This window comes from Lolium rigidum, chromosome 3 (genome assembly GCF_022539505.1).
Source record: "Lolium rigidum isolate FL_2022 chromosome 3, APGP_CSIRO_Lrig_0.1, whole genome shotgun sequence".
NCBI classification, from domain to species: Eukaryota; Viridiplantae; Streptophyta; class Magnoliopsida; order Poales; family Poaceae; genus Lolium; species Lolium rigidum.
The window spans coordinates 348,033,792-348,055,902 of NC_061510.1; positions in this window are offsets into that span (position 1 = coordinate 348,033,792).

Consider the following 22,111-nt stretch of genomic DNA (forward strand, 5'->3'; position numbering starts at 1 on the left):
CGGGCCAGGCCGCGCCGCCTTATGGTGTGGTGGCCCTCCGGCCCCTCTCCGACTCTTCTTCGGTGTTCTGGATGCTTCCGGGAAAAATAGGAGGTTTGGTCTTCGTTTCGTCGAATTCCGAGAATATTGCCCGAACAGCCTTTCTGGAACCAAAAACAGCAGAAAACAGGAACTGGCACTTTGGCATCTTGTTAATAGGTTAGTTCCGGAAAACGCATAAAAACATTATAAAGTGCAAGCAAAACATGTAAGTATTGTCATAAAACAAGCATGGAACGACAGAAATTATGGATACGTCGGGGACGTATCAGCATCCCCAAGCTTAGTTCCTGCTAGTCCCGAGCAGGTAAACGATAAAAAGAATAATTTACTGTAGTGACATGCTACTTACATAACCTTGATCATACTATTACAAAGCATATGAAATGAATGAAGTGACTCAAGGCAATGATCTATAGTTGCTAACAAGTAGATAACATATAGCAAAACTTTTCATGAAGAGTACTTTCAAGACAAGCATCAAAAGCCTTGCACAAGAGTTAACTCATAAAGCAATAAATTCAAAGTAAAGGCATCGAAGCAACACAAAGGAAGATATAAGTTTCAGCGGTTGCTTTCAACTTGTAACATGCATATCTCATGGATAATTGTCAACACAAAGTAATATGATGAATGCAAATATGCAAGTATGTAAGAATCAATGCACAGTTGACACAAGTGTTTGCTTCTAAGGTGGAAGGAAGTAGGTAAACTGACTCAACATAAAAGTAGAAGAAAGGCCCTTCGCAGAGGGAAGCATTGATTGTTATATTTGTGCTAGAGCTTTGGTTTTGAAAACATAAAGAGAGCATAAAAGTAAAGTTTTGAGAGGTGTTTGTTGTTGTCAACGAATGGTAGTGGGCACTCTAACCCCCTTGCCAGACAAACCTTCAAAGAGCGGCTCCCATGAATTATTTTTATTTTTGGGTGGCACTCCTTCCAACCTTTCTTTCACAAACCATGGCTAACCGAATCCTCGGGTGTCTGCCAACAATCTCATACCATGAAGGAGTGCCTTTTTATTTTAGTTTCATTATGATGACACTCCTCCCAACCTTTGCTTACACAAGCCATGGCTAACCGAATCCTCGGGTGCCGTCCAACAATCACATACCATGGAGGAGTGTCTATTTTGGTTAATTAATTTGGGACTGGGAATCCCATTGCCAGCTCTTTTTGCAAAATTATTGGATAAGCGGATGAAGCCACTAGTCCATTGGTGAAAGTTGCCCAACAAGATTGAAAGATAAACACCACATACTTCCTCATGAGCTATAAAACATTAACACAAATTGAGAAGCATTTTGAATTGTTTAAAGGTAGCACTCAAGCAATTTACTTTGGAATGGCAGGAAATACCACATAGTAGGTAGGTATGGTGGACACAAATGGCATAGTGGTTGGCTCAAGGATTTTGGATGCATGAGAAGTATTCCCTCTCGATACAAGGCTTAGGCTAGCAAGGTTATTTGAAGCAAACACAAGTATGAACCGATACAGCAAAACTTACATCAGAACATATTGCAAGCATTATAATACTCTACACTGTCTTCCTTGTTGCTCAAACACTTTTACTAGAAAATATCTAGACCTTAAGAGAGACCAATTATGCAAACCAATTTCAACAAGCTCTACAGTAGTTCTCCACTAATAGGCTTAGACTACATGAAAAAACTTAATCATGATCTACTTGAGAGCTCAAAACAATTGCCAAGTGTCAAATTATCCAAGACATGATGAGGCATTTTCTGTTTTCAATCAAATATAAATAAGTGCAATAGCTTCCAACTTTTATCATTGAACATTAAAAGTAAAACGAAGAACACAAGTGTTCATATGAAAAAGCGGAGCGTGTCTCTCTCCCAAACAAGGATTGATAGGATCCGATCTTATTCAAACATAAACAAAAATAAAAACACACAGACGCTCCAAGTAAAGCACATATGATGTGACCGAATAAAAATATAGTTTCAATAGAAGAAACCTGATAAGTTGATGAAGAAGGGGATGCCTTGGGCATCCCCAAGCTTAGACGCTTGAGTCTTCTTGAAATATGCAGGGATGAACCACGGGGGCATCCCCAAGTTTAGACTTTTCACTCTTCTTGATCATATATCATTCTCCTCTCTTGACCCTTGAAAACTTCCTTCACACCAAACTTCTCATAAACTTCATTAGAGGGGTTATGTTGGAGATATTCCCAAGAGGCAATAATAAAGTGGTTATTATATATCTTATGTTTATGATAAATGTTTATATACCATGCTATAATTGTATTAACCGAAACATTGATACATGTGTGATATGTAAACAACAAAGAGTCCCTAGTATGCCTCTTAACTAGCTTGTTGATTAATGGATGATTAGTTTCATAATCATGAACATTGGATGTTATTAATAACAAGGTTATATCATTGTATGAATGATGTAATGGATACACCCATATTAAGCGTAGCATAAGATCTCGTCATTAAGTTATTTGCTATAAGCTTTCGATACATAGTTACCTAGTCCTTATGACCATGAGATCATGTAAATCACTTATACCGGAAAGGTACTTTGATTACACCAAACGCCACTCGCGTAAATGGGTGGTTATAAAGGTGGGATTAAGTATCCGGAAAGTATGAGTTGAGGCATATGGATCAACAGTGGGATTTGTCCATCCCGATGACGGATAGATATACTGTGGGCCCTCTCGGTGGAATGTCGTCTAATGTCTTGCAAGCATATGAATAAGTTCATAAGAGACCACATACCACGGTACGAGTAAAGAGTACTTGTCGGAGACGAGGTTGAACAAGGTATAGAGTGATACCGAAGATCAAACCTCGGACAAGTAAAATATCGTGAGACAAAGGGAATTGGTATTGTATGTGAATGGTTCATTCGATCACTAAAGTCATCGTTGAATATGTGGGAGCCATTATGGATCTCCGGATCCCGCTATTGGTTATTGGTCGGAGTGAGTACTCAACCATGTCCGCATAGTTCACGAACCGTAGGGTGACACACTTAAAGTTGGATGTTGAAATGGTAGTATTTGAATATGGAATGGAGTTCGAATATTTGTTCGGAGTCCCGGATGAGATCCCGGACATCACGAGGAGTTCGGAATGGTCCGGAGAATAAGATTCATATATAGGATGTCATTTTATGTGAATTAAAATGTCGCGGAAGGTTCTATGGAAGGTTCTAGAAGGTTCTAGAAAAGTCCGGAAGAAACCACCAAGGAAGGTGGAGTCAACATGGGACTCCACCTCCATGGCCGGCCAACCCTAGTGGGGGAGGAGTCCCAAGTGGACTCCCCCTAGGGGGCCGGCCACCCCCACATGGGAGGTGGAACTCCCACCTTGGTGGGAGTCCTAGCTTGGCTAGGTTTCCCCTCCTATGGAAGGTTTTTGGTTCGGGTCTTATTCGAAGACTTGGACACCACCTCTTGGGGTTCCACCTATATAATGAGGGCCAAGGGGAGGGGGCCGGCCACCTCAAAACACCACCAAGGTGGCCGCACCCCATAGTGGCCGGCGCCCCTCTCCCCAAACCCTAGCCGCCCCGCTCCTCCACTTCCCGCACGCTTAGCGAAGCTCCGCCGGACTTCTCCACCACCACCGACACCACGCCGTCGTGTCTGTCGGATTCAAGAGGAGCTACTACTTCCGCTGCCCGCCGGAACGGGGAGGTGGACGTCGTCTTCATCAACAACCGAACGTGTGACCGAGTACGGAGGTGCTGCCCGTTCGTGGCGCCGGAACCGATCGTGATCAAGATCTTCTACGCGCTTTTGCAAGCGGCAAGTGAACGTCTACCGCAGCAACAAGAGCCTCATCTTGTAGGCTTTGGAATCTCTTCAAGGGTGAGACTCGATACCCCCTCGTTGCTACCGTCTTCTAGATTGCATCTTGGCTTGGATTGCGTGTTCGCGGTAGGAAATTTTTTGTTTTCTATGCAACGTTATCCTACAGTGGTATCAGAGCCGTGTCTATGCATAGATGGTTGCACGAGTAGAACACAATGGTTTGTGGGCGTTGATGCTCTTGTTATCTTTAGTTGAGTACTTTGCATCTTTATGGCATAGTGGGATGAAGCGGCTCGGACTAACTTTACATGACCGCGTTCATGAGACTTGTTCCTCGTTCGACATGCAACTTGTATTGCATAAGAGGCTTTGCGGGTGTCTCGTCTCTCCTACTATAGTAAAGATTCAATTTACTCTTCTATTGACAACATTAGTATCAACGTTGTGGTTCATGTTCGTAGGTAGATTAGATCTATATCGAAAACCCTAAACCACGTAAAATATGCAAACCAAATTAGAGAGCGTCTAACTTGTTTTTGCGGGGTTTGGTGATGTGATATGGCCATAATGTGATGATGAATATGTATGAGATGATCATTATTGTATTGTGGCAACCGGCGGGAGCCTTATGGTTGTCTTTAAATTTCATGTTGAGTAGTATTTCAAAGTAGTTGTAATAGTTGCTACATGGAGGACAATCATGAAGACGGCGCCATTGACCTTGGTGCTTCGCCGACGATGATGGAGATCATGCCCGAAGATGATGGAGATCATGTCCGTGCTTTGGAGATGAAGATCAAAGGCGCAAAGACAAAAGGGCCATATCATATCACATATGAACTGCATGTGATGTTAATCCTTTTTATGCATCTTATTTTGCTTAGATCGCGACGGTAGCATTATAAGATGATCCCTCACTAAAATCTCAAGATAATAAAGTGTTCATCCTTAGTAGCACCGTTATCAAGTCTTGTCGTTTCGAAGCATCTCGTGATGATCGGGTGTGATAGATTCAATAAGTACATACAACGGGTGCAAGACAGTTTTGCACATGCGGATACTAAGGTGGCCTTGACGAGCCTAGCATGTACGGACATGGTCTCGGAACACATGATACCGAAAGGTAGAGCATGAATCATATGATTGATATGATGAACACTTTGAGTGTTCGCCATTGAAATCACACCTTTTCTCGTGATGATCGGGTTTAGGTGCGGTGGATTTGGTTCGTGTGATCACTAAGACAATGCGAGGGATATTGTTTTGAGTGGGAGTTCACCTAGATTTTTAATTATGTTGAATTAAAATTTGAACTCAATTTGTCATAAACTTAGTCTAAACTATTGCAAATATATGTTGTAGAGATGGCGTCCCCAATCAATTTTAACCAGTTCCTAGAGAAAGAAAAACTTAAGAGCAACGGTAGCAACTTCACCGACCGGTTCCGTCATGTGAGGATCTTCCTCTCCGGCGGAAATCTGCAATATGTGCTTGATGCACCGCTAGGTGACCCTCCTGCGAAACTGAAACCGATGAAGTAAAAGCTGTTTACGAGACTCGGAAAACTCGGTACTCTCAAGTTCGAGTGTGCCATCTCGTGCGATCCGGAATCCGATCTTCAAAAACGTTTTGAGCACCACGATCCTCATGAGTTGATGAATGAGCTGAAAGCTATATTTGAGACTCATGCGGCCGTGGAATGCTATGAAGCATCGAAACATTTCTTCGAATGTATGATGGAAGAAGGCAGCTCCATTAGTGAGCACATGCTCGCCATGACCGGGCATGCGAAGAAACTCGGTGACTTGGGAATAGTGATTCCTAACAGATCGGGGATTAATCGTGTCCTTCAATCACCGCCACCAAGTTACAAGAACTTTGTGATGAACTACAATATGCGAGAACATGAACAAGGAGTTACTCGAACTCTTTGGCATGCTAAAAGCTGCTGAGATTGAGATCAAGAAAGAGCACCAAGTGTTGATGGTCAACAAGACCACCAGTTTCAAGAAACAGGGCAAGTCTAAGGGAAAATTCAAGAAGGGTGGCAAGAAAGCTACCACGCCTCCTATGAAACCTAAGAACGGCCCTAAGCCTGATGCTGAGTGCTATTACTGCAAGGAGAAGGGACACTGGAAGCGTAATTGCTCCAAGTATCTGGCTGATCTGAAGAGCGGCCTTGTCAAGAAGAAGAAAGAAGGTATATCTGATATACATGTTATAGATGTTCATTTCACTGGTTCTCGTTCTAGTACCTGGGTATTTGATACTGGTTCGGTTGCTCATATTTGTAACTCGAAACAGGAACTAAAGAATAAACGACAACTGCTGAAAGATGAAGTGACGATGCGCGTTGGAAACGGATCCAAGGTCAATGTGATCGCAGTCGGCACACTTCCTCTACATCTACCTTCGGGATTAGTTTTAAGCCTAAATAATTGTTATTATGTACCTGCGTTGAGCATGAACATTATATCTGGATCTTGTTTAATGCAAGACGGTTATTCATTCAAATCTGAGAATAATGGTTGTTCTATTTTTATGAATAATATCTTTTATGGTCGAGCACCAGAAAAGAATGGCTTATTTCTATTAGATCTCGATAGTAGTGATACGCATATACATAACATTGATGCTAAGCGAATTAAATTGAATGATAATTCTACTTATATGTGGCACTCGTCGTCTTGGTCATATTGGAGTGAAACGCATGAAGAAACTCCATACCGATGGATTACTTGAATCACTTGACTTTGAGTCACTTGATAGATGCGAAGCATGTCTAATGGGAAAAATGACTAAGACTCCATTTTCTGGAATGATGGAGCGAGCTACCGACTTATTGGAAATCATACATACCGATGTGTGCGGACCAATGAGTGTAGCATCGCGCGGTGGTTATCGTTATGTTCTAACCTTCACAGATGATCCGAGTAGATATGGGTATATCTATTTCATGAAACATAAATCCGAAACTTTCGAGAAGTTTAAGGAATTCCAAAGTGAAGTAGAAAATCAACGTAACAAGAAGATCAAATTTCTACGATCTGATCGTGGAGGTGAATATCTGAGTTATGAGTTTGGCATGCATTTAAAGAAATGCGGAATACTTTCACAATTGACACCGCCGGGAACACCACAACGAAACGGTGTGTCCGAACGTCGTAATCGAACTCTCTTAGATATGGTTCGTTCTATGATGTCTCTTACTGATTTGCCGTTATCATTTTGGAGTTATGCATTAGAGACAGCCGCATTCACTTTAAATAGAGCACCATCAAAATCCGTAGAAACGACACCGTATGAATTATGGTTTAATAAGAAACCTAAGTCGTCGTTCCTTAAAGTTTGGGGTTGCGAAGCCTATGTAAAAAAGTTACAACCGGACAAGCTAGAACCCAAAGCGGAGAAATGCGTCTTCATAGGATACCCTAAGGAAACTATAGGGTACACTTTCTATCACGGATCCGAAGGCAAAATCTTTGTTGCTAAGAACGGAACCTTTCTTGAGAAAGAATTTCTCACTAAAGAGGTGACTTGGAAGAAAAGTAGAACTCGATGAGATTAATGAATCTATACTCGTTGATCGAGTAGCGCAGTATCGGAAGTTGTACCTGTACCGCCTACACCGGCAACGAGAGGAAGCTAATGATAATGATCATGAAACTTCGAACGAGGAAACTACCGAACCTCGCGGATCGACAAGGAAACGTGCCACTCCTGATTGGTATGATCCTTGTCTAAATGTCATGATTGTGGATAACAATGATGAGGACCCTGCGACGTATGAAGAAGCGATGATGAGCCCGGATTCCAACAAATGGCAAGAAGCCATGAAATCCGAAATGGGATCCATGTATGATAACAAAGTATAGACTTTGGTAGACTTACACGATAGCCGAAAGGCTGTCGAGAATAAATGGATCTTCAAGAGAAAAACAGATGCCGATGGTAATATTACTGTCTATAAAGCTCGACTTGTCGCAAAGGGTTTCCGACAAATTCAAGGAGTTGACTACGATGAGACTTTCTCACCCGTAGCGAAGCTAAAATCTGTGAGGATTTTGTTAGCAATAGCTGCATTTTTCGATTATGAGATTTGGCAGATGGATGTCAAAACGGCATTCCTTAATGGAGACATTGAGGAAGAGTTGTATATGGTACAACCCAAAGGTTTTGTCGATCCTAAAAATGCTGACAAAGTATGCAAACTTCAGCGTTCAATCTATGGACTGAAGCAAGCATCAAGAAGTTGGAACCGACGTTTTGATAAGGTGATCAAAGACTTCGGGTTTATACGAGTGTCATGGAGAGGCCTCGTATTTACAAGAAAGTGAGTGGGAGCTCCGTAGCATTCCCGATATTATATGTAGATGACATATTATTGATTGGGAATGATATAGAACTATTAAGCGAGTGTAAAAGGTTATTTGAATAATAGTTTTTCAATGAAAGACCTTGGTGAAGCATCGTATATATTAGGCATCAAGATTTATAGAGATAGATCAAGACGCCTAATAGGGCTATCACAGAGTACATACTCGGACAAGATTCTAAAGAAGTTTAGAATGGACGAAAGTAAGAAAGGGTTTTTACCTATGTTACCGGGCAAGGTCTTGAGTAAGACTCAAGGACCGGCTACGGCAGAAGAAAGAGAAATGATGAATCGGATCCCCTATGCTTCGGCGGTAGGCTCTATTATGTATGCCATGCTATGTACAAGACCGGATATAGCGCATGCTCGTTAGTTTGACTAGCGAGATATCAAAGTGATCCAGGAATGGAGCACTTGGACAGCGGTCAAGAATATCCCGAAGTACTTAAAAAGAACTAAGGATATGTTTCTTTGTTATGGAGGTGACCAAGAGCTCGTTGTAACAAGTTACACCGATGCAAGTTGGAACACCGATCCCGATGACTCTAAGTCACGATCCGGGTACGTGTTTATATTGAATGGTGCTGCGAGTAAGCTGGGCAAGCTCGAAGCGGTGCACGGTGGCGAAGTCTTCAACGAGAATCGAGTACATAGCGGCTTCGGAGGCTTCATCGAAGCGGTATGGATGAAGAGGTTCATTGTAGAGCTCGGTGTGGTTCCGAGTGCATTGGACCCACTAGTCATATACTCGTGACAACATGGGTGCCATCGCCAATGCACAAGAACCAAGGTCACACAAGAGGCTGAAGCATATCAAGCTGCGTTACCACTCGATTCGCGAGTACATCGAAGATGGAGAAGTAAAGATTTGCAAAGTACACACCGATCCGAATGTAGCAGGATCCGTTGACTAAAGCTCTCCCTAGGGCAAAGCATGACCAACACCGGAATGCCATGGGTGTTAGGTTCCTTACAATGTAATCTAGATTATTGACTCTAGTGCAAGTGGGAGATCGTTGGAGATATGCCCAAGAGGCAATAATAAAGTGGTTATTATATATCTTATGTTTATGATAAATGTTTATATACCATGCTATAATTGTATTAACCGAAACATTGATACATGTGTGATATGTAAACAACAAAGAGTCCCTAGTATGCCTCTTAACTAGCTTGTTGATTAATGGATGATTAGTTTCATAATCATGAACATTGGATGTTATTAATAACAAGGTTATATCATTGTATGAATGATGTAATGGATACACCCATATTAAGCGTAGCATAAGATCTCGTCATTAAGTTATTTGCTATAAGCTTTCGATACATAGTTACCTAGTCCTTATGACCATGAGATCATGTAAATCACTTATACCGGAAAGGTACTTTGATTACACCAAACGCCACTCTGCGTAAATGGGTGGTTATAAAGGTGGGATTAAGTATCCGGAAAGTATGAGTTGAGGCATATGGATCAACGAGTGGGATTTGTCCATCCCGATGACGGATAGATATACTCGGGCCCTCTCGGTGGAATGTCGTCTAATGTCTTGCAAGCATATGAATAAGTTCATAAGAGACCACATACCACGGTACGAGTAAAGAGTACTTGTCGGAGACGAGGTTGAACAAGGTATAGAGTGATACCGAAGATCAAACCTCGGACAAGTAAAATATCGTGAGACAAAGGGAATTGGTATTGTATGTGAATGGTTCATTCGATCACTAAAGTCATCGTTGAATATGTGGGAGCCATTATGGATCTCCGGATCCCGCTATTGGTTATTGGTCGGAGTGAGTACTCAACCATGTCCGCATAGTTCACGAACCGTAGGGTGACACACTTAAAGTTGGATGTTGAAATGGTAGTATTTGAATATGGAATGGAGTTCGAATATTTGTTCGGAGTCCCGGATGAGATCCCGGACATCACGAGGAGTTCCGGAATGGTCCGGAGAATAAGATTCATATATAGGATGTCATTTTATGTGAATTAAAATGTCGCGGAAGGTTCTATGGAAGGTTCTAGAAGGTTCTAGAAAAGTCCGGAAGAAACCACCAAGGAAGGTGGAGTCCACATGGGACTCCACCTCCATGGCCGGCCAACCCTAGTGGGGGAGGAGTCCCAAGTGGACTCCCCCTTAGGGGGCCGGCCACCCCCACATGGGAGGTAGAACTCCCACCTTGGTGGGAGTCCTAGCTTGGCTAGGTTTCCCCCCTCCTATGGAAGGTTTTTGGTTCGGGTCTTATTCGAAGACTTGGACACCACCTCTTGGGGTTCCACCTATATAATGAGGGCCAAGGGGGAGGGGGCCGGCCACCTCAAAAACACCACCAAGGTGGCCGCACCCCATAGTGGCCGGCGCCCCCCTCTCCCCAAACCCTAGCCGCCCCGCTCCTCCACTTCCCGCACGCTTAGCGAAGCTCCGCCGGACTTCTCCACCACCACCGACACCACGCCGTCGTGCTGTCGGATTCAAGAGGAGCTACTACTTCCGCTGCCCGCTGGAACGGGGAGGTGGACGTCGTCTTCATCAACAACCGAACGTGTGACCGAGTACGGAGGTGCTGCCCGTTCGTGGCGCCGGAACCGATCGTGATCAAGATCTTCTACGCGCTTTTGCAAGCGGCAAGTGAACGTCTACCGCAGCAACAAGAGCCTCATCTTGTAGGCTTTGGAATCTCTTCAAGGGTGAGACTCGATACCCCCTCGTTGCTACCGTCTTCTAGATTGCATCTTGGCTTGGATTGCGTGTTCGCGGTAGGAAATTTTTTGTTTTCTATGCAACGTTATCCTACAGGTTAGTACTCAAAAAATTTGAATCCACCTTGGTCCTGTAGTGGCACATTGCAAGAACTCAATAAAACATTAGCTACAGCTCTCCACGTCTAGAAAACCTCGCTTAAAGTCCACAAGAGACAATGCAAAAAACAGAGACAGAATCTGCCAAAACAGAACAGCCAGTAAATACGAATTTTAATAAAATACTTCCGTTGCTCAAATCAGAAAACTCAAAACTAATGAAAGTTGCGTACATATCTGAGGAACACGCACGTAAATTGGCTTAATTTTCTGAGTTACCTACAGAGAAAACAGCCCAGATTCGTGACAGATAGAAATCTGTTTCTGCGCAGAAATCCAAATCTAGTATCAACCTTCGATTAGAGGCTTCACTTGGCACAATAATACACAAAACTAAGATAAGGAGAGGTTGCTACAGTAGTAAACAACTTCCAAGACACAAATATAAAACAAAGTACTATAGAAAAATAACACATGGGTTATCTCCCAAGAAGTTCTTTCTTTATAGCCATTAAGATGGGCTCAGCAGTTTTAATGATGCACTCCCAAGAAATAGTATTTGAAGCAAAAGAGAGCATCAAGAGGCAAATCCAAAACAAGTTTAAGCCTAACATGCTTCCTATGCATAGGAATCTTGTACACAAATAAATTCATGAAGAACAAAGTGTCAAGCATAAGAAGATAAAACAAGTGTAGCTTCAAAATTTTAAGCATATAGAGAGGTGTTTTAGTACCATGCAAATTTCTACTATCATATTTTCCTCTCTCATAATAATTTTCAGTAGCTTCATGAACAAACTCAACAATATAACTATCACATGCAGCATACTTTTCATGATTTCCAAACACATAATTTTTATCAAGTTCAAGAATAGTGGAATTAAAACTTTCAAACTTTCTTTTATTAATAATATAACAAGGTAGTTGATCAATCTCAATAGATATGGGACTCATAGAATAAGTCAAGAACTCTCCAATCCCATTTTCATTAGTAGTACAATTAATATTATCAAGTAACATAGGACCATCATCTAGAGCTTTATCATAGACATTTGCCAAACAAAATTCTTTAGTACCATGCATTTCGACATCAGGCACAAACAAAGAATTATCATAAGATTTATCAAAGTAGCATGGATTATCATAAATAACAGTAGCATAACTATTCTCACAAGTATTACTCATAGGTACTATTTCAAGAGAATCCACAGGAACATAACATTCAACCTCTTTCGGTAAGCATGGAGGACAATCAAATAGTGTAAGAGATAAAGAGTTACTCTCATTAGAAGGTTGGCATGGGTAGCTAATCCATTCTTCCTCCTTTTGTTCATCACTCTCCTCTTCTTTTTCATCCAATGAGCATTCAGGTTCATCAATTTCCTCCTCTTTTTCATCCAATGAGCTTTCGGGTTCATCAATTTCTTCTTCCACAGGTTCCCGCAAATTGTGAGTGCATTCTTGTGCATTAATGTGTCTCTCTTTATAATCAAGGATATAAGGATTCCTACTCGTAGCATTCTATGCAAGAATTAAGGATAGTAGAGACATAATCTTTAAGGTCCTTACAAACAACACAAGTTTCATAATTCTCAACCATGAAGGATTCTATCTCGGAGGCTCCCATAAATAAGACAAATTGTTCTACCTCTTCGAACCCATAATGAATATAGCAATTCCGATTATAGTTCTTAATTAAAAATTCCTCACTAAAGCCACATTGAAATTTAAGATGTTTAGTATCTTGTTGAGAGCAACAGTTTATATCATGGCGTCTAAGCAAGATTTTAGCAATTGTATTCAATTTTTCTATCATAGCACTCATTATTTTACCAGTTCTTGATTCTCTATAATTATTATAACATTCTATAAGCTCCAAGTAAGTTGTTGGTTCTCCCATAACAGCAGTTTTTAATTTTTCGGGTTTTCAAATTTTTATGGATTTTTGGGTATATGAGGAAAATAAAACAAGACAAAAAGTAACTAGGCAAAAGTAAACTAAGCAAAATAATACTAGACAGAAATAAACTAAGCACAAATAAACTAGACAAAAGTAAACTAAGCAAAACAAAACAAAATAAAACAGAGAGAGATGTAGAGTGTACTCCCCAGGTGAACTTATGAGTAAAGCTATGCCTCCCCGGCAACGGCGCCGTAAAACGGTCTTGATGACCCACAAGTATAGGGGATCGCAACGGTCTTCGAGGGAAGTAAAACCCAATTTATTGATTCGACACAAGGGGAGGTAAAGAATACTTATAAGCCTTAACAACTGAGTTGTCAATTCAGCTGCACTGGAAAAGCACTAGCAACAGGGGTGATGTGAAAGTAGCGATGATATGAGAGCAATAGTAACGATGAATCACGAAGCAGCAGTAATAGTAATATGAGAGCAATGGCACCGGAAGATAGTTGATACTACTTCCAATGACATGTAGAACGAGTATATGATGATGAAAGATGGACCGGGGTTCCCAGCTATCTACACTAGTGGCAACTCTCCAATAACAAGTGTTGGGTGAACAAATTACAGTCGGGCAATTGATAGGATTGAAATAGCATTAAGACAGAATATCAAGATCATTAATCATGTAGGCATGTTTTCCAATAATAGTCGTACGTGCTCGCAATGAGAAACTTGCACAACATCTTTTGTCCTACCAGACGGTGGCAGACTGGGCCTCTAGGGAAACTATCTGGATATTAAGGTACTCCTTTTAATAGAGTACCGGAGCAAAGCATTAACACTCCGTGAAAACATGTGTCCCTCACATCACCGCCATCCCCTCCGGTTGTCCCGATTTCGTCACTTCGGGGCCTTTGGTTCCGGACGGTGACATGTGCATACAACTTGTAGATACAATCTAAGCAATAAGTATAGAGCTCAAATCTAAGATCATGGCACTCGGGCCCTAGTGACAAGCATTAAGCATAACAAGATTGCAGCAACAATAACTTCATAAACTTTGTAGATAGACAATCATAACGTAACAATCCATCGGATCCCGACAAACACAACACCGATTACATCAGATGAATCTCAATCATGTAAGGCAGCTCATGAGATCATTGTATTGAAGTACATGGGGGAGAGAATACCAACTAGCTACAGCTAGAACCCGTAGTCCATGGGGGAACTACTCACGGAGCATGATGGAGGCGATGGCGTTGATGGAGATGGCTTCCGGGGCACTTCCCCGTCCTGGCAGGGTGCCGGGACGGAGACTTCGTCCCCCGAATTGGAGTTTCGCGATGGTGGCGGCGCCCCGGAGTCTTTCACGGAGTTTCGTCAAGTGGTACGGTGTTTTTAGGTCGAAAGGGGTTTTATAGGCGAAGAGGCGGCGCGGGAGGGTGCCCAGGGGCTCCCCACCATAGGCCGGCGCGGGCCCGGGCCAGGCCACGCCGCCTTATGGTGTGGTGGCCCTCCGGCCCCTCTCCGACTCTTCTTCGGTGTTACTGGATGCTTCCGGGAAAAATAGGAGGTTTGGTCTTCGTTTCGTCGAATTCCGAGAATATTGCCCGAACAGCCTTTCTGGAACCAAAAACAACAGAAAACAGGAACTGACACTGTGGCATCTTGTTAATAGGTTAGTTCCGGAAAACGCATAAAAACATTATAAAGTGCAAGCAAAACATGTAAGTATTGTCATAAAACAAGCATGGAACGACAGAAATTATGGATACGTCGGGGACGTATCATCGGTGCGGAAGACAGGCGGACACGGCGGCGAGTCGCCGCCGCCCAATCCCGCGGCACGGCCGTCGGAGCCTCCACGGGAGGTCATCGCTTGGCGGCGGGCTACGGTTCGGTGGCTAGGGCGAGGTGGATTGCTTGTCGGAGCTGGCGAGTGGCAGCGACGGAGGGAGAGGAACAACGGAGGGGAGTAGGGTTTGCGAACCGAACTCTCCTCCGCGAACCCTTTTAACACGGGCGTGCGGAGAGTTTCTTGAGCCCCTGAACTTATTTAACGGGTCGGCCCATGTTTTCGGGCTCTGTTCTAAGCGCGATTCGACCCGAACCCGTAAATCCGCCGAAATTTTATTGTTCCGGCGGGATTTACGGGCTCTGTTACCGAGGCCCACCTTTACGAAGGAAATGTCGCCCCGCGCACTAAACCATGGAACAACACGTGTCAGCGAAAGAGAGAGCCGCACTTAACCCACGCGGAAATCTATCAAAGAGATGATCGTTAGAATGCTTCCCATGTACAGCTAGTTTGTTTCCGTTTTTTTTTTTTTACAATAGCAGGTACAAGTATACAGTTTTTAACTAGAAAGTACGAAAAGAATACACTCGAGTACAGTTACATATAAATCCGACTACACCAAAGTACAAGCACAACTCATTAAAAACCGATTACATGTAAGAGGTCGTTTGGTATCCATCATTTAAGCCTGGAATCCTGGAATTCATTTTAAAATTCCATAGGTGGGCTGTTTGGTTGCCACAGAATTGGGCCATCATTTCATTTGGGAAATCCAGCAAAATGATGCCATGTGTAATCACAATTCTGAGCTGAAACTAGTCATTCACAATTCCTGTGGCAACCAAACAAATTCAATATTGAATTCTACTGTCATTTACAATTCCTGTGGCAACCAAACAAGTGTCCATTTCTGAAATTACAATGTAAATGAAATGAATACATGTATTCATTTCAAAATGCTACAAATGAAATGAAAACCTGGCTTCCAAACGACTTCTAAGAGAAAAGAGAACGCTCTCCCGACCCCATGTGACGGCCGCCGAGCCACACCGGGCGGCCACCAGCCGCTGGCTCTCGATCTCCTTTCTCTTCCTTCTCCACCCGCCGCCGGTGGCACCACCGCTGGGAAAAGTCCCTACGACGCAGTGGTGACAGACCTGGGCGGGCTTTCCAAGATCTCAGGCGGCGACAGACCGTCTCTGACCTCTGGCGGTGGTGGCGAACAACGGTGGTCGGTGTGCTTCGGTGGTGGATCTGTGGCTGGCGGAGCTGGCAGGAGGCGACGGTTGGTGTGCTTGATCTGGGGCATTGCCTGTGATATATGGCCTTCCCAACCCTGATGCCTTTTCTCGCCATCGGCCGATGATGTCGTGCAGAGGCCCTTTGGCGGTCGTGGATGGCCAGGTGTGTGGGGGCTCAACCTGAATTAAGGCAGCGATCCTAGGACCCCTCTCATGCCATGACGAAGAACTGCTTGTTGTTTGTTTTCATTGATTTGGCTAGAGTGTTGAGTTCCGGAAGGCTCTGCCCGTAAACTCCAATGGACGACATGTCGGAGATTTCTGGATCAGATGGTATTCGGTCGCGCACAACCATATTTTTATGACGGTTAGGTTTCAGAGGGAGTGATACGAAGCTCTGCCCGTGAACTCCAATGGACATGTTTTTTACTTTCATGGTGAAGTCAGTCGCGGAGAATGGCATGTAAGCCGAGATTCGAGGACTGGTAATAGTGGTTGGAGTCCTCATGGCGATGAGATTTTGGCTTGGTGATTTGTGATTTGGAGTAGTGGCATCGGACGTGGGTTTCTACCGAGCTTGATATCGTGCGGCCGGGTCTTCTCAGAGGAGCCGAGGAGTTCGGTTCCAAGGGTTGCCTTGATTCCGTCATGTTTCCTTCTGAGCTCCTTAGGCAGATCCCCATGCTTCAGCGACCTGGTGCGCTCCTTCGACGGGGTGGAGAAATCTATCCCATCGAGGGCGCCTTCGGGCGTGGAACCCCTCCCCCTGACGCCATGGGAGTGGGTTTGGTGGGAAGAGCCGATGAGTTCGGCTTCGAGGATGGCTTTGATCTCATCGCATGTGACTGGCGTGCCGCCCGCCATCTCAGATGCAGATGGCGATGTGGTTGATGTAGATCTTGTCCCACCGGGCGTGCCAGAATGTGTTGACTGCCAAAACCCACCGGCGGGCAGCGGCCTTGTCAACACCGTAGAGCCGGGAAGAGCCTAGAGCTGCGGCTGGCTGAGACCCCTCCGAGCGACGGCCCGCAATGCTCTTCCGGTCACACGCGGCGATGCGAAGTGCAAGGGCGTGCCACCCGACCTATACCTGGTCGGGAAGGTGATGGGGATGCCTCGCTTAGTTTCTGCCGGGGCATACATGTAAACATTAAATACGAGCCTCGATCGGCTCTCGGGTTGTCTCGTGAATCGGCTCAAAGAGCCGATCCACCCATGATTCGTACGGGGTGCACGAATACTTGGTGGTCCTGCTTGATCAAGATGAAGCTAATGAGATCTACGACGATTTAGGGTTTTCACCGCATAATCGGATCATCCTACTCCGGAGTTGGGCCTCGCGGCCACGCACGGTGCTCGTAAGCCGATCCTAAACAAGGCCTAAAAACCAACATGAAGTTGATCCTCGGAACATCCCGTTTAGGACTTGCGAACGCCACCCTACGTGCCACTTGGATCCTCCCCCCTTTGTAAGGCCTAACTATTGCGGATATTAAACTAATCCTTGTAGAACAAGGAGCAATCGTAACGGATCAGATCTACTAAATAATGATCAAGCGGGGTGCCGCCCCCACACCGAGATAGGCGTGAGGGCGGCTAGATATGCAAGGGTTGCACTACGTAAGCATGCTTAAACGAAGAACAATGCTAACCCTAACACATCTAATGATAACTACGTTGCTCGCCATCAAAAGCGCTTCGAGTACGAGCAACGCATGAACAACGTGGGGCTTGTCTTGCCTAGATCGCAAGATGCGATCTAGGCAGCATGTCGCTACCCGATAGAAACGCTCGAGACGAAGGAGTTGGCGATGCGCCGAGATTGGTTTGTGTTGGGGTTGAACGTGAGTTGTTGTTTATTCCATGAACCCTAGATACATATTTATAGTCCGAGCGGACTTTCTAATGCGGGCGTGCACCAAACCGTGCACGAATAAGATTCTATCTCTAAACTAAGATACGATCTAATATGTTACAGCTACACGGGCAATTAAGCCCAACTTGGTATAAAAGGCCGATTCACGTAATCCTCCATGTATATTTCCTTAAGCCCATCTTGATCGCGGCCCACCTCCTGATTTAGCCAAAATCTGGTGATAACACATGCCCCCCTGGTTTTGGTAATGATAATTTCAAAACCACTCTGTTTTTTCCTCAGAGGGGTCGTGTCACGGCAGAGCGGAACTGTCGCAGCATACCTCATCATGACGACTTGCCTTCCCAACTTCTCTGCACGATTTGACAGTTTTGGCACCATGTCCTCGAGAACTGCTCGGAAATTAAAAAACCCCACCTCCTTTTATTTAGCCGCATCGAACAGTTCTCCTCTTTACCCCTTCCGCAGTAGCACTCCAAAAAACCCTCCCCTGCAACCATGTCCTCTTCCTCTTCCTCTTCTTCTTCGTCGGATCTTTCCCACGTGTCCTCTCCCATCCGAGAGTCGACGCCCTCGTGGGGTATGCAAGCGGCGTACGACATACTCGCCCCAACGAAGTGGGACAAAGAGGACCATGACTCCTCCGTCAGGTCCGAGGATGACAAATCCCACACTGACGGGGAGAGCGACCTCCGCTTCCTTGCTGACGAGGAAGTGGTGGAGGAGAGCAAAGACGACCGCCTCTCCTGGGCGGACTTCACCACCTCCGAGGAGGTGAAGGAGGAGGAAGAGGAGGAGGAGGATGAAGACAGCTCCTCCGACGAGCCGCCGGCCAAACGCCGCCACCTGCGGCCGGGAACTCGGCGACGTCGACGGTGGACGACGACGCTGACGAAGAGGATGAAGACGACGAGGGTCCTGTCGGCGGCCGCTGGAGCAGTGATGACGAGCCGGCAGGGAGCAGCGCCGGTAGTGGCGACGACGGTGACGACGACGAGGGCAGCAGCGGCCCCTAGATAGGGTCTTAGCACAGGGCTAGCAGTAGTAGACGGGGCAATGTATCCCCCTGGTATTTCCTTTTGAGAGCAATCAGCTCTTCTATGTAAGAAATACGGCGCATTAATGAAGGAATTCCCCAACTCGATTTTGCCGATTCCTTTTATGATAATTTAGCCGATTGTCTTTCTTTTTGATTCTGCCGATTGCCAAACTGGACAATGCCCAACAAGCCGATGGCATCGCATCGGTCTCTCACGATAGATTTCGAGATAGATCCACCCGGACCCAAATTCCTTGTCAAACAAGGCCAAGCCCTAATCGCGCAAATCCCATGAGTTGTAAACGCAGATCTCTCAAGATGTCATGTTGAACTTAGCGGCAAACTCCTGAAATAATGTCAGGTCTCCTCTAAATTTCAAACCTTCTTCCGCCGCATTATCCTCTCCGAATTCCGCTCGCTCGGTTCCGGCAGCTTCCTTACGCAATAATCACCGTCTTTCGAACGAGCCGCCACGAAGAGTGAGCCCACTTCGACGAGTTGGTTAAACCTCGAGGGCGAGCTGCCCCCGAGCCTCGGCCAAGGCGAGGATAAAGAATGGATCATCACCATTGATATTTCGGGGCGGGCTCAACCTTGTCCAAGAGAGCTATCCTGCGGGGCCACCGGCCGATCACCTCCCTTCCGTCGAGAGTCCATACAGCCGATCCGGCGGGCTATGATAATTTTGCAACATAAGCACCATCCTTTAGGTAACTTGTGGTGCGAGTTTAGCCGATTCCAACGAAATCGGCTCCCGGAGCAGAGAACCTTCAAGGTGAGCTGCCCCCCAGGCCTTAGTCGGGCGGGGATAGCGGCGAGCCGATCACGCCGATCATCCTTGGTTATAACTCGCAACGCCGTATCAACCGACTCACCAAAATCGGCTCTTTAGAGTGAGGAAATTTCAGGGCGAGCCGCCCTCCCCCGAGCTTCTTCAGTCCAAACCTTGCGCCTCGCTGATCAAATCAGCTCATCATCTTTGGCAAACTGAAGCAACTTCCGGTGAGACCGTCTTCGCATTGGCTATCTCTTGGAGGGACATCTCTTGGAGGGAACTAGCCCTCTGCTCTTAAGTCGATGTCTGCGCATCGGCTATAAAAAAAATTCGAATTTTTTCGGCCGACTTGTGTATCGACCCCCATACTCCAATATCCACCATCAAAGGATGAGACTCTTCTACTGCATATCCTCGTGTTTTATCCACTTGGGCGCCCCCCCGAGCCGATTCTGTCAAGAGAATTGATGACATCGGCTCTGTTGGACCGTGAATGTGTTGAACCCAGGCAGTATGGATGGTGAGGATATTCACGGCCGATTGCTGGAATCGGTCTCCACGTTGTTTGCTCGGTGAAGGTTTTGTAATGCTCCTTCATAGACCCTTGGGGCCGATCCCAAGGATCAGCCTCGCCAACTTGCACATCGCTTGGCTTCAACTACATGGTCAGGCCGGTGGATAAAACTAGCTTAACCCTTCCCTTTGTCACATCGATGCGCTCGCGATCGTCCAAGTTGATGCTCGAGAGGGGTTCTTGGCCTGTTGCTTCCCATGCGTTCATGCCGGCCGTTGAAACTTCGGCCGAGTCATCGGCTTGGACGACCTCTACCTCATCACCATCCCATCGTATTATGCATTGGTGCATCGTGGAGGGAATGCGGCGGTTGGCGTGGATCCAATCTCTTCCCGGCAAAACAGCATAGCTGCTCGTGCTATCAACGATGAAGAACGTCGTAGGGATAGTTTTTCTTCCTACGGTCGGATCCACGTTCGAGAACTCCTTGTGCCTCGGACGCTTGGCCGTTGAAGTCGCTCAACGTTACGTTGGTCTTGATTAGATCCGAACTCGAGCGTCCCGGCCCGACGTAGCATAGAGTACGGCATGATGTTAACTGCCGCTCCGGTGTCCACCAGCATCTTATTTACAGGGCCTCCCATCGATATACCCTCGTAAGTACGGGGCCTTCGGATGCTCGTAGCTCCTTTCTCGTGGCTTCTCAAAGATAACCGGCCGTGGGCCGCGATCAAGTTGTGCCACGGATGTCTCATCTAATCCTGGAGCACCGAACTCCGAAGGGAGGATAAACACCATATTTGTGCCGGCCGATGTTTCATCATCGGCTTTTCTCTGTTCGGGCGCCACTCTTTTCTTTGTGGCTGACCTTCCTCGTCCGGGGTTCGCAGAATTTTGGCGGCCAGATCAGGCCGTGCCTTCCTTAGCGTGCGCGAGGTATAATCTTTCGGCTTCTTCCAACCCACGCGAGACGCTGGACTCTTTGCTTACGGGAACGAGCTGAGCCCATCGGGGCACCATGCGGGCTGATGATATTTGTATTCTTCACCACCGTCCTCTAGCTCCTCGAGATCTTCCATCCGAGGGGACTCGGCACGCTTGTTCCGATGCGGGAAAGGCCCTAGCCGGCTGAACACGGACACGTTAGCGGCACCCTTCTTCCTTTGTTTGCATTACGGGCAGTCCTCGATTGTTGGCAATCGGCTCATTCCTGAGTCCCGGCAATGTTTGAAGAACGGGCAGTCCCGGTGCTTATCCATGTCACTCTGCCCCCTTGGCCTTCCTTCGGCGCGACGATCGTACCCGTCGTTGCTTCTACCATGTTGGCGGTACCTTCCGACCTCGGCATCGAGGCTGGAAATTCCTTTCATCATCCGCGTCGTAGCGCCGACGTCGGTCGTGGTGTTGCTCGTATTTGTTGAGAGGGTGCTTGGAGCGTGGGCGTTGATACCGCATGCTTCTTATTCCCTCCCTTGCCAGGTACCGCCTGTCCTCACCTTGGGGCTGGTCGCGCGGATCGGCTCCCTCTTCATCCTTGCCACGGGAGTGGCTGCTTTCTGTTTCCTCTTTGTCATGGCGGCTTGTGTCGACACCGGGCCCCGGACGTGGGTTTCTACCGAGCTTGATATCGTGCGGCCGGGTCTTCTCAGAGGAGCCGAGGAGTTCGGTTCCAAGGGTTGCCTTGATTCCGTCATGTTTCCTTCTGAGCTCCTTAGGCAGATCCCCATGCTTCAGCGACCTGGTGCGCTCCTCCGACGGGGTGGAGAAATCTATCCCATCGAGGGCGCCTTCGGGCGTGGAACCCCTCCCCCTGACGCCATGGGAGTGGGTTTGGTGGGAAGAGCCGATGAGTTCGGCTTCGAGGATGGCTTTGATCTCATCGCATGTGAGCGGCGTGCCGCCCGCCATCTCAGATGCAGATGGCGATGTGGTTGATGTAGATC